Genomic DNA, 12,540 nt, shown 5'->3' with positions numbered 1-12,540 from the left:
CTTAAAGAAGCAGGGAAATGTGGGATTCGCAAATCCTGCAACTTTGTGAATTATTAAATGAGCCCTGTAATTTGCCAGAATTAAGGTATGGGCAACCTTTGCAAGGATTGCAAAACATTTTGAGGCAGCTGAGAGCCACAGTATACACATTCATTGTCTTTTTGTATATATTTAACACAGCCTGTGTTTTCAGACTCTTGACTTACCCTTATATAATAAGAATTAGGGCATGATTTATATCTTGGAGCTTCAGGTGCCGCTGTCGCTTTTTCAGTTGTCTTCCCGCCTGCCAACTTGGTGGTCTGACCACCGTATTTACATATTGGCTGCTCCATAGATGAAAGTCAGCAACAGTCCCGCGGCTCCCTAAAGAATTCTCAACCACATCGAAAGCAGTATAGGCAGAAGTGGCTGTCGGCTGGACTACAGGCCACATTCCTGCCATCCCGATTATGATGTGCTCTTCTACCCTGGCAACTGTGGCGGAAATCCCTCCTACTTTGAGTTGGAGGAATTGAAGGAAATGAGGTAAAAACATACCTTAGCGGAATTGAAGGAAATTAGGTAAAAACATACCTTATTCCTGCTTCCCGTTTCCTTTTCCATTTTGTTCTCCATCGCCCAGGTCCCTTCTTTGCTGCACCATCCCCACCATGCTGTCACACGACTCTGTGTCGCAGAGATCTATGGTAAGGTACTTGTACAATTGTCCTATGTATCGTGTATTGACAATTACTGTAGTCTTGTGTATTTCTGCATTGCTCATATATGCAATATTTTCCTTAGGTGTCATGCAGTAGTGTTCATTTTCCTACTCAGGGTAAAATGAACGCACATTTATTGACACTTAAAAAAATATATTGTTGTTGTGGTGCTTGTAGCGGTTGTGATTGTGGTGCCTGTGGGTATGCATTCAATGTTGTGTGTATTTAGTTTTTGTGGCATGAAATATGTACTAAAAAGGGGCATAACACATTACCTACATATACATTATGATACATTCAGAGCATATATGTGTAGTAAGATAATGATGAGTACAACTTACCTGTCTCCACACCATCATGGCCTCACTCCTTCAGGACACCACCACCAAGACACTGCCAGCACATTGAGAACATTGAAATCTGCTCACCGCAAACCCATCGGCAAGACAGCACCAGAGTACTGTCAGCCAGAAGAGATAACTGCTGCAGCAGTGGTCTCCTGTCTCTTGCTGCAATATCTAAACACTGCAGGAAGACCTCTGTCAACTTGACAGAGTACTAAGGACCGCCGCCGTAGTGGTACGATTCAAAAAAGGGGGTGGTGATGAACAGAGTGTCTGAATTAAGCAGACCACTCTTACCCAGTCCAAAGATCAGGGCTTGATCCATCACCGTTATTTAGCTCACTGCACCATCCCAGCTCAGAACCTGGCTATATGCAAATTAGTCTGTCCCTGGCCCAGTGCATCATGGGAACAGGGCAGACCAAACTACCAAGCCAATTTTTCACCGGAAAGGAGACAAGCTTCCGGGGACCGGTTTCTGGCATTTCAGCCGTCGTCGGCCCGGCTTGCTTGAATCCTGATGGTGCAGTGAGCAAGGGACTCATGTCTGAGTATACCCTGCCGTAGTGGTACAGCAGTAGACCTTCCAAGATCTAAATCAGACCCTTTATTTGATTTCTGTCCACCAATTCCATTTTCCAATTCCACTTTCTCCTGTTTGATGGAAGTACTGCTAGGTCAACTCCATTGTGTTGGCTTCTTCCTAAGCCGTGCTTCGTGTTTCTTTACTAAGTTGGAATTTATAACTCTTCTAACGGACATTGAGTCACAGGTGGATTTTTTTTCTATAGTTACAGCCTCACTGACTTGATCTTCAGCCTTACGGGGACTGCATCAGGTCAGCCACATGGGCCACCTCACCGTTAATGTGAAGCTGCAGGATTGTTTGCAGAACGATCAGTCTCTTTTCTTGCAAGAGTGGTCATTTATGAATTTTGATTACCAGAAAACCCATGCATTTCCCAGAGATTTGGACACGCTGTGCATTGTAAAATGTAGTAAGATTCATATAGTATTTGCCCTTGTCGAGAAATACTGTACCCCTCACCCATACGCCAAACACAGTATACACTTCCTTTACCCATCTGAAGGTCATATGACAGGTGACCTATTGATCCTGTGCATCCCTCAACCTGTCTGCACTACTTGTGCATACAAAGATGGCAATTGGATAAATTATTTTATTGTATAGTTAGTAAAAACCATTACAATATGTAATGCAATAATATTTTAAAATATATAGAAAAATACATTTGTATACAAGTGTTAAAACAACCGTTAATTAAAATAGTAAAGAACACTGGTGTTTTTGGTGTCCTAATGATTCAAAGAGCTGATTCAATATTAGGAAATGCGTATTAAGAGTCCTAGAGATTCAAGTTTGTGATTGCTCTTTGCAATTTTTTTTTCGAAATTAATAACGTATTTAATTGTTCGAAAGATAAATTGGGGATCCACCGAGTCCATACATAGATGGTTTGTGTTAAATGAAGCTCTGAGGGCCACTCCGGCTGAAGGGGGGCAGATGTCACCTGATAGCCAACTCCTGTCCCCTGCAGAGCTTCCTTCGCATGCAAGGTTTCATAATCAACCATCCCACTGCCCCACATCCGCCAGCGCTCTCCCGTCCTGCTCTTTGGCAGTGTCTGCTGCAACCTACACAACCCCACTGCCAGCATCTTTTGCCATGGGATTGCCGGGCATCCAATATTTCCGGTTCCTGATGTCTCTCCCATGGGACATAATGTGACAGGAAATCCCCATGAGTAAACAAGGCTCTCAACTTCCCCACAGCAAACTGGATGAGGCCAGGAATTTCCCACCTTTGCCAAGGATGAAATTAAAAAAAACACCACCCTCCACTAGTACTGGTTAAAGCACAATGAGAACTAAAAAGAATTAGGCACCTGGGCCCTTATTTATGAGGCCTTGCGTCAGTTTTGCGCCGCCGGTGCGTCACTTTTTGTGACGCACCAGTGGCGTAAAATATGCGCCTTGTTGCGCCATATTTAAAAAGTGACGCATCTAGGTAGATGGGTCACTTTTTAAACCCCTGCGCCACATTATACCTGCGTCAGGTATATTGTATGCAGAGGGGGCGTTCCCCCGCAAAAAAGCCTCGTAATAGTGACGCAGTGAAATCTTTGAGATTTCACTGCGTCACTTTTAGGATGCTGTTGTGTCAAAATCTTGCGCCTGCCTCACAGCAGGCTTAAAACTGACGCAAGCCCTTTCACATGGGGCTTTCCCCATGTGAAAGGACGCATTGCTGGAGTTGCGTCACTTTTGTGACACACTCCAGCAATGTGTCACTTTGGCACTTACAGATACGTCAGAAATACTGACGTATCTGTAAGTCCTTGCGACATGATGCGTCATACATTAAATATGACGCATCATTGGTGTCGCAAGGAGTGCGCAGTGAAAAGTGACGCATCGCTGTTTTCACGCAGCGATGCGTCACTTTTCATAAATGAGGCCCCTGAGGCGGAGGGAAGAGCATATTTACAGAAAGAACAAGGCAGTAAGATTTATGATAATAAGAGAACTCGAAAGTGTTTGGTGAAAGCAGAACGAAGAACACAGTTACAAGAAATAGCAAGGTAGCAAGAATCAAGACAAGGAGAGAGCTAAGAAGAGGACTGGAATGTGTTTAGTCAAAGTAGGACCATACGTAACAGAAACTGAACGAAGGAGCACGAGAATAAAAGAGAAAGAAAAAGAAGGGAAAGACAGCTAAGAGCTAAAGGGTTACGAAAATAAGAACAGGGATGTGTCACCACTTTAAACAACAGGTGAGGGAGCAGTGGTAAGGGCAGTTAGCAGATGTGAGAGAGCGAGACAGAGAAAGAGTGAGAGAGATGCTCAGGGCTTGAGAAATGTCAGGAATGATTGGGTGAGAACATGAACACAGAGAAGGAAAGACAGTGGGCAGGGGAAAAGGACCATGTAGGGTGTAAACTTCGTTTGCAAATCTATATGTTCCTCTTGAAATACCAAAGTTGAAATCAGACTGTGTTAGGGTACAACATTTTAAAAAACAAAATTCATTTGTGGTTGAAATGAGGGGGTCATTCAAGCCCTTGTACAAATCACAGACAGGTTTATTGAAATTCCTAAAGAGCGTTACTAGTACAGTTATTTTTTTCTATTTGTTTAATGTTTTGTTTGGATCTTGACATATACATAAATATGTTCCATGAAACCTGATTATCTGGAGTGATTACTTTTGATCTTCGTCTGACAGCTTTGATTATAGACACCCATGTTTTAAGCCCCAGTAGACATTTTGTCATTCTTTGTTTCCCATTGAAAATAGTGTCCTGCGTCACCACTGAAGCTTGAGGAGTTTGGGTGAAATGATGCCACATTAGATAATTGACAGCATTGACAGACAGAAGAATAGGGATGACTATGCAAGTCTGTAGGGAACTAAGGTGTTTCATTTTGTGGGCAAGCTAGCATCAAAACCTACTTAAAAATAAACCAAGTGATGCTCTATTTTATGAGAAGCATAAAATAAAGGTACGCCTCCATATTGTGAGAAAATCTACCGAGCTCTGCAAATTTAATAATTCTTTTTAATTTCAAACTCGACTTTCGAACATTGTGGTGGCCCAGTCTCTGCTAAATGAACTTTGGGAACGTGTGCTCTCTAAAACATGCATCCCACTGGCCCCTCCGAGTAGCATTCACTACTGTGAACAGAGGCTGTCAATGAGGCCTGCTGAGTGATTTTACCATTTCTTTGCTACTAAATCAGATGTCTTTTTGTTTTAGAAGGGACAGGTGAGAATTCTTGGGTGCAGGTTGTGTCACCACCCTAGTTCTTCATGTATCAGTCAGCATAGCCTACACTAATAGAGGACATTTGTTCTAGAAGAACATACTCAATTTTAAAAGTAGGAGTTATTTTATTATTTGTTTCAGTCACAGATTTGAAATTAAAATACTATCTGACGCTTGAACTGACTTGATGAATTCAATGTGTTATTTAAATATGAACTAGCTATTTTCGTTTAAAGACTATTTAGAGAAGGGGTCTGTTGTGACTACAGCAACATAATGAGATGCATGCTTTTGCTGAGGCAACTTTCATAGCTTCCTTGCACTTCTTTTTTTTTGCACCTTCGCTGCAGCAGCAATTCCGCTGCAGTGCTAAGGGGGCGGAACCGCTCTGTCACCAGTCTCGGGTGAGCTGTGCTGATGACGGGGCGGTTCCGTCATGGCCCCGCCCGCTCAATAGAACGCCCAGCGCAGGCGTGGAATCCACGCCGCGCAGGCGCGTCGGGCTGGCCATGACGGAACCGGTCCGTCATCAGCACAACGCCACCGCGGCTGATGACGGAGCGGTTCCGTCATCAGCATCGAAGAGGTTAAAGAAACTTTATTGAGTTTAAAGGCTCCTATTATTGCAGTCCCGAAGTTTGTATGTTATAATGTCGCATGGATTACCTAGTCAAGAGGTATAACAGATACCCGTTACTTTTTTGTGAATCCATGTTTACACACTCTCCACCATTTCCCCATGTGTATGGTCCTAGGACATACAATTTGCTGTCACCTTTTTTGAGGGCTGCAGCTTAGCTTGCCCCATGGCATATTCTCCATTATGTATCCTGTAGGAATTCTCTCCCTAGATTCACACTAAGCTGTTTATTTAGTCAACACAAATCTCTGCGTCTCGTCCACCACTCCTACCCCCATTCTGGTCTATATCTATCGAGCTACAATAATTTAGCAAACTCTTGCTGATTGATTGTTTGCTAAACTCATTGAACAGTACCTGACATTTCATGACTGAGTCTTGATTCGCCGTTCAGGGGACCACTGATATTAGGCATGTAGTCTCTGTACATACCCAAACCTGTGTACACCTATGTGAACAGTTTAGTTAGGGGCAGTGGGCATGACATTGCAGATTTTCAGCACATTGCCACTCTTCGATTGGCTAGTAGTAAGGACACATCAGCAAATATGTTCTCCTGTTTTCTCGACTTTGTTTGGTCAAGCAAGTCTAGCAAAGAGTTTCCCCGTTGCACTAAGAGAGGGCCAAAACTCTTACCAAATATCTGCCTCAACATGACTGAGGAAAGCAAAAAGATGATGAGTGCACAACTCACTGGGTGGGTATCCTGGCTTGAAGCAGGAGCTGTATCGACCGAGCCAGGGTCAGGGTTAGGTAGAGAACCAGGCCTTCAGTTTGTAGCAGAATTGAAGAAATGAGGATGAGGCGCTGATGTCCAAGGGAAGATCATTCTACGCTTTATGGTGAGATAGGGGAGGGCAAGACTGGTTGGAGCAGGGTGAAGAAAATTTTTCCTCTAACTTATCCAAACTGAAATGGCATGGTGAATAAAAGAACAATGTGTTGGAATACTACCCTGAGCAATTGACAGGGATTAGAAAAATGTCAATCATTACTCTCATCACCTTTTGTGTGTTTGAGGTACAGACTAAGGGGAATGGGTTGTCCAGATGTGGGCTTGATGTTCAGTGTCACTTTCCTTTATCTCTGGTGCTCCTCTCCTTCTACTGGAGCACAGAAGTCCAATTCTTTCACCAATTTTTCCTTAGGAGGTGTAAGAGAACCTGCATTAATGGTCTTACAGAGACCCACTAGTCCTGAGGCCCACTGAAAGCAGAGTCCTTTGTCCATTAGGGCATCAGGGGCTTATCCTTCCAGCTTTCCCTCTCTCCCTTTTGCAAAAGGTTCTAAATGGTGGTGGGAAGTTCTACATGCTAGGCTCCCCTTGTCAATCCTGGGTGCCACATAAACCGTCCATCCATGTCCCAGCGATCCATCACAGCATTTTTGACAATTCATGATGGTGCAGTCAGGAGTTATCTGTGCAGATCTCCTCTGGGGGTTCAACTCTACCACTACCTGAAATGACTGCCAGAGACTTTCCCACCAAAAGTAGGTGCCCCCTCCTGGGTTGGCTTCAGAGGACTGAGCTTCCTGCTTTATTCAATGGGCCTGGGTGGTCCCAAATCTGGCATGGTGAGACACTAATTATCAGGTGCAGACTTTACTTCTCACCCCTTTCTCCTCAGGTGTTAAGTGAAGCATTGTTAATTACACCTTTTGTGTGGGAGGCATTTCTCCTGTCTGCTGGGGAGCAGAGTAATTACCTTTGCCCAGCAGGGTGACAAAAGGCCTTGAATATGATCCTGAGCTGAGCAAGAAAAATATGACAATTCTGGATGATCCATTAGGTGTACTTGTAGGTTCTTAGGACCCGCGTATTCAAACTTGGTGCAACTGTTTCACCGCAGTTTGATACCTTACTGGACTTTGTAGGCCTAAGGGAAGAAACACTGCACTTTATTGCAGATTTCACCTGATGTGTATAATTCAGTGGCACTGCATATGAACCAATAAACCATAGTGCACACTAATACTATAAGGCCTATCCTATGTCAACATCTCACCTTGCAGAGACCCCTCTGTGCCAGGATACCTTTGCATAGTTACTGGACTGTGGATGATGGTAGTTTCACACGCGCAGCCCACAGGTGTTTCAGGTGTAACCAGCAAGTGCCTCTTAGCCATTTATCATGCGATTACCAGAGTTGAGACACAAGTAGTGAGACTCACTCCCATTAAAAAGTTAAAACTGGGGGATGATTAGGCTAAAAATCTTGGCCTGCTAAATGGGTGAAACCCATTTGCAACACATCCATTACATGAAGCTTGTTGTGTTACTAGAAATATTTCCAGAGTTCCAAGGTTCTATGTCCCAAAGCAGAAATTTGCCAATGTTGATTAAGTGAGCCAGGAGCTCAACGAAAACAGAGCAAAACAGAAGGCATTAGAAGAGCAAACACACACAGAAGTGAATAGAAGGATTAGAGATAGAGTAGCAAGGTGCAAATACAGCTTCAATGGTTGTGTCAAGTCTAAATCCATGAAACAATGTGTTATTCACCGGGAGTGAATCTCAATCACAGCCAATATTCATCCTAGTGAGTTTTCAATCATTCTTCTAACCCTATAAAGTAGTGTGCTACTCATTTACTGAAAGCGCTTCATGGCAACTTCCTTGGTGTAATGCACTATATAAATACAATTCCAAACAGTGCAATAAGGGATTGTCAAATTGAAAGGGCGATACTCAAAACCTTAGGTTTTATGATGTTCATACACGTTTTTTGCATGCAAAGTCCTGTAATGAGGAAACTTTCATTTTTTGAGACTACCATTTTCTAATAAAACTGCCAAGTATGGCTTTTTAATGTACCTGTCTATTACTTTGTTTCTACTTCTGCACATGACATACCTCTGGTTAAAGATGTTATTAAACATAAATGATTCAAGTATGCAAGATGAGTTATCTCCAACAGGGTCGGCCTTAGGCATGTGCAAGCTGTGCACCTGGACAGGGCCGCTAAACACCAGGGGCCGCCACGCCAATATATACCCTTAATATAATAATCCTCTGAGAATGGATACATATTTGTGTGGGGGCCCCTAGCAGGGATTTGGCGGCCTCCGTCTCTGTTCCACTTCCAAACATCCTGACCCCCCCCCCCCACACACTCTCTTCATTGGCCTCCGCGCCTGCGTTCCTCTAGGGACACCCTGCCTCGCTCCCTGCCCAGGGCCGCCATGAGCCTAGAGCCGCCCCTGACTCCAACTTTGTATCTCCATATAATTGAGGCCCCACGTCTGAGTTCACGGAGCCCAACACTTGAGCGGACCTAATATGCATTTCATAGAATTTATTACAAGCATTGCAAAGCCAAAAAAAGTCTTGCCTTTTGATTTTGTCAATGATTTTTGCCAATGATGTTTGGCATCGAAAAAAGGAAAGAAATGTGTTGAACAGTTTTGCTAAGAGAAAAAGAAAAATAGGCAACACTAGCACAATGATGGAAATGTGTGCTTGCAGTATCACAAATGCAAACATAGTGCTATGAGGTCACTGTGGCCCCAGTGTGAAGACGTACACGCACGAATGAGGATCATGCCTGCGTACATGCAGCATGACACAACTGTGGCAATGTACTTCTTTTTTATTTGCTATTCCAAGATGTTGAACACCAACTTTGGAGCAGTAAATAAAAAAAAATGAAAACATGCACAAAAGTGCATTATTTAGAAAGGAGCAACCCAAAAGCAAATTGCAGCTTCCAGGCCCTGCAAAGATTAAAAATAAATAAAATGCACATGATGAGATGGGAGCAATGGTGGATCAAGTATTTGAGTAACAAAACGTTGATGAGAAAAAGGAGAAATTTGAAACTGCTGTGGGGTATAAAGGTAACAGCCGGGTGGATTTCAATTTTAAAACGAAACACGAGAACAACAGATCTAAGGATACGTTTTTGAGGAGGAACTCAGAGTGCGGGGTGCAGATCACTGGCATAACAAAAGGACCCGCAGCCCCCGCAGTGCAGGGGGCCTGGCCTCCAGGGGGCCCTCTCAGCACAGTACCTGGCCTTAGAGCTCCTGAGTGAGTCTGGAGGGGGGCTCGCCATGTACTTTGCAGGGGGCCCCCTCAAGAATCCTTACGCCACTGCAGATGTTAGGGGAAGTAGCACACAGGGCGAGAGCAGAACCTCCCTAAGGAGTGGTCAAAGTAAATGAAGAAAGTAGTTCCCTGATATGGAGCTATGGAAGGGTACAAGTCATCCAATTTAAAGGATGTTAAAGAAGATATGCATCAGGGGAGAGAAAAATACAAAGACAGCAAAGAACACTGTATAAGATGTAAGCAAATTATATGGACAAGAAATCCAGCCAACGGTATGCAATGAACTGACCCAAAGTCCACTTTAAGCAACAGTCCTTCGACAAAACATAGCTAAATGCTAAAAGTTTTCTGTAGGCAAGAAGTAAAAAACTGCAAATCACATTAAATAAACATATAAAACCACTTCTCCACCTAAAAATAGGAACAGATGTCCCACTTCTACAAGCTTGGCTCCCACTGAATTGATAACCAGTCAACGTCCCCGGAACTCCAACTTTCCAATTGCATTTTGCATTAAATTGTGTTTGAAATGTAAATTAACAATTTTAATATTGCTTTGCATGCTTCACTTCCTTTCAGTGTATAATTACATGTTAGCCTACTGTTCACAGTTGGCACTCTGGATGTAATTATGCATGGCTTCTTAATGCTCATGCTCCCATCATACACAGTCAGTCTGAATGAGTGCGATTCACTGCATCTTTAGGCGCATGCTCCTGGGACTCCTGAGGCCTGGGGATGGCAAGAGCAGGGGAATTGTTACCTGATTGCAGGAGATGTGTAGAACTCTCGGCTGTGTGACCTAACTATGCAGTTGTAGATGCAGTTTTTGTGTTATCCTGCTATCTGGTGTGGACTCCAAGCTTATTTCAGTGCAGAGATACAGAGAAGTGTGAGCGAGCAAGCTACATGCAGCAGGAACTGAGACCATAATTATAGATGAGTGGAAAATGGCCCAGCAATGAGCTAAGACATGGCTACCCATGCCCCTTGAGTCTGTCTTCCTGCTATAATCCGGGAATATGACTCGTTATTTCGCATACCATTACTTCGCAGCTTTTTACTACGAAGTTTTTACTTAACATTTACCATTACTGCTCAAGTTTTTAGTTTGCATACCTTTACATTGCAAGTGTAAATGTATGCTAAAAACTTGCCTAGTAATGAAAACAGACATTTACCCCAACACTACACTAAATACTAAATACAAATACACTATCCTACACATAGCAAACTCTAAAACACTACCCAAAACCCCAAACACTACACTACTCTACACAAACACAACACTACCCTAAACCCTAAATCACTACCCCCTGCATGACCCTCCCCTTCCCCCAGCCCGCTCCCCACACTCAATCACTATCCTGCATGACCCGCCAACACTACCCTAAACCCTACAACACTACCCTACACAACACAACAGCACAACACTACCCTTAACCCTAAAACACTCCCCCTGCACAACCCTCCCCCGACCACAGTCCTGTCCCTACACCCAAACACTACCCTGCACCACACCCCAACTCTACCTTAAATCCTAAAACACTACCCCCAGCACAACCCTGCCCCTACCCCCAGTCTATTCCCTACACTGAAACACTACCTTTCACGCCCCTCCAACACTACACTAAACCCTAAAACACAACCCTATACTACACAAACACCACAACACTACACTAAACCCTAAAACACTACCACAACACGACCCTGCTCCTACCCCCAGTCCGTTCCCTACACTTAAACACTACCCTTCACGACCCTGACACTACCCTCAATCCAAATACAGTACTCTACACTACACAAACACAACTACACTACCCTAAAACCTAAAACACTACACCCAGCATGACCCTGCCCCTACCCCCAGTCCTGTCCCTAATCCCAAACACTACCCTTCACAAACCCCGACACTACCCTAAACCCAAATACACTACATTACACAAACAGTACCATAAAACCTAAAAAACTACCCACTTCACGTCCCTCCCCCTAGAACAACGCCCCAGCTTACCTCTCCTGACCTCCTCCTCGTAGGTGAGGAACCCTATGCGGGACTCCGTTGTTCCCATGGCCCCCTCACTCCATGACGACGGGGGCTCCTCTCCCTATCCCTGAGCCCGGGAGTCAGATGTTGAGTCGCAGCTGGCAGAACAGGAGGAGGTATGGGGGGGCGGGTGATTAGATGCAGATATGAGAAGACACCTTGCACGAAAACAGTGCCCTTACCTTCACCTAGATGCTCCCTATGCCTCTCAATATTCCAGCATGTCCCATCCAGCGTACTAAGCATTCAAGACCGATGAGGCCTGTCTTCCGCCCTGAAGGGGTCCGCAAGCGTGCAGTTCTCATTTTAGGCCCTGAGCTCGGGAGTCGGATGTTGCGTAGGAGCTGGCAGAACAGGCCTTGAATCGAGGGTGGGTGTTGGGTTCCTGTGTGCGCTCATCCGCATCAGCCTTTACAGCGTCGCTTCCTGTGCACCTTTGTTTATCCATTACAATGCATCCGTAGTGACAATGCAAGAGGTGTAACAACTTGCGTAGTAAAGGCTACGCGTTGTTACATCGCATGCGTTGTAACTCTTGCGAAGTAATGGTATGCGGAGTAAAGCCTCCGTAGTAATGGGTGATTACCATAATCCGGTAGTGGGCCAATATCACGTGATGCACCGTAATGCTGGGGACATAAATTGACGCACTAGTTATTCTGGGCGCAGAATTATATCTCCACAATTTACCATGCCACTGGTCTACACGTAGTTAAATGACAAATACACATATAACGCAAAAATAAACAGACATTTGATATACACAGTATGGATCAGAGTTTAACACTCAGGAAGCCCAGGGAGACTGATAGTGGTAAATCTGCCTCATTGACAAATTCAGATATCTTGCATATAGAGGTAAAATATCAAACTTGTGTACATGTTTGCTGCCAAAAATTAGAAGTCTTTCTTTCGTTAATATTTGCTTTATAATGAATCCAGTAGTCAAGGGATTGTCATTCGAA

Source organism: Lissotriton vulgaris, chromosome 5 (assembly GCF_964263255.1).
Source record: "Lissotriton vulgaris chromosome 5, aLisVul1.2, whole genome shotgun sequence".
Taxonomy (NCBI): Eukaryota; Metazoa; Chordata; class Amphibia; order Caudata; family Salamandridae; genus Lissotriton; species Lissotriton vulgaris.
The sequence above is the reverse complement of the archived record's forward strand: the minus strand, read 5'-3'. Positions refer to the sequence as shown.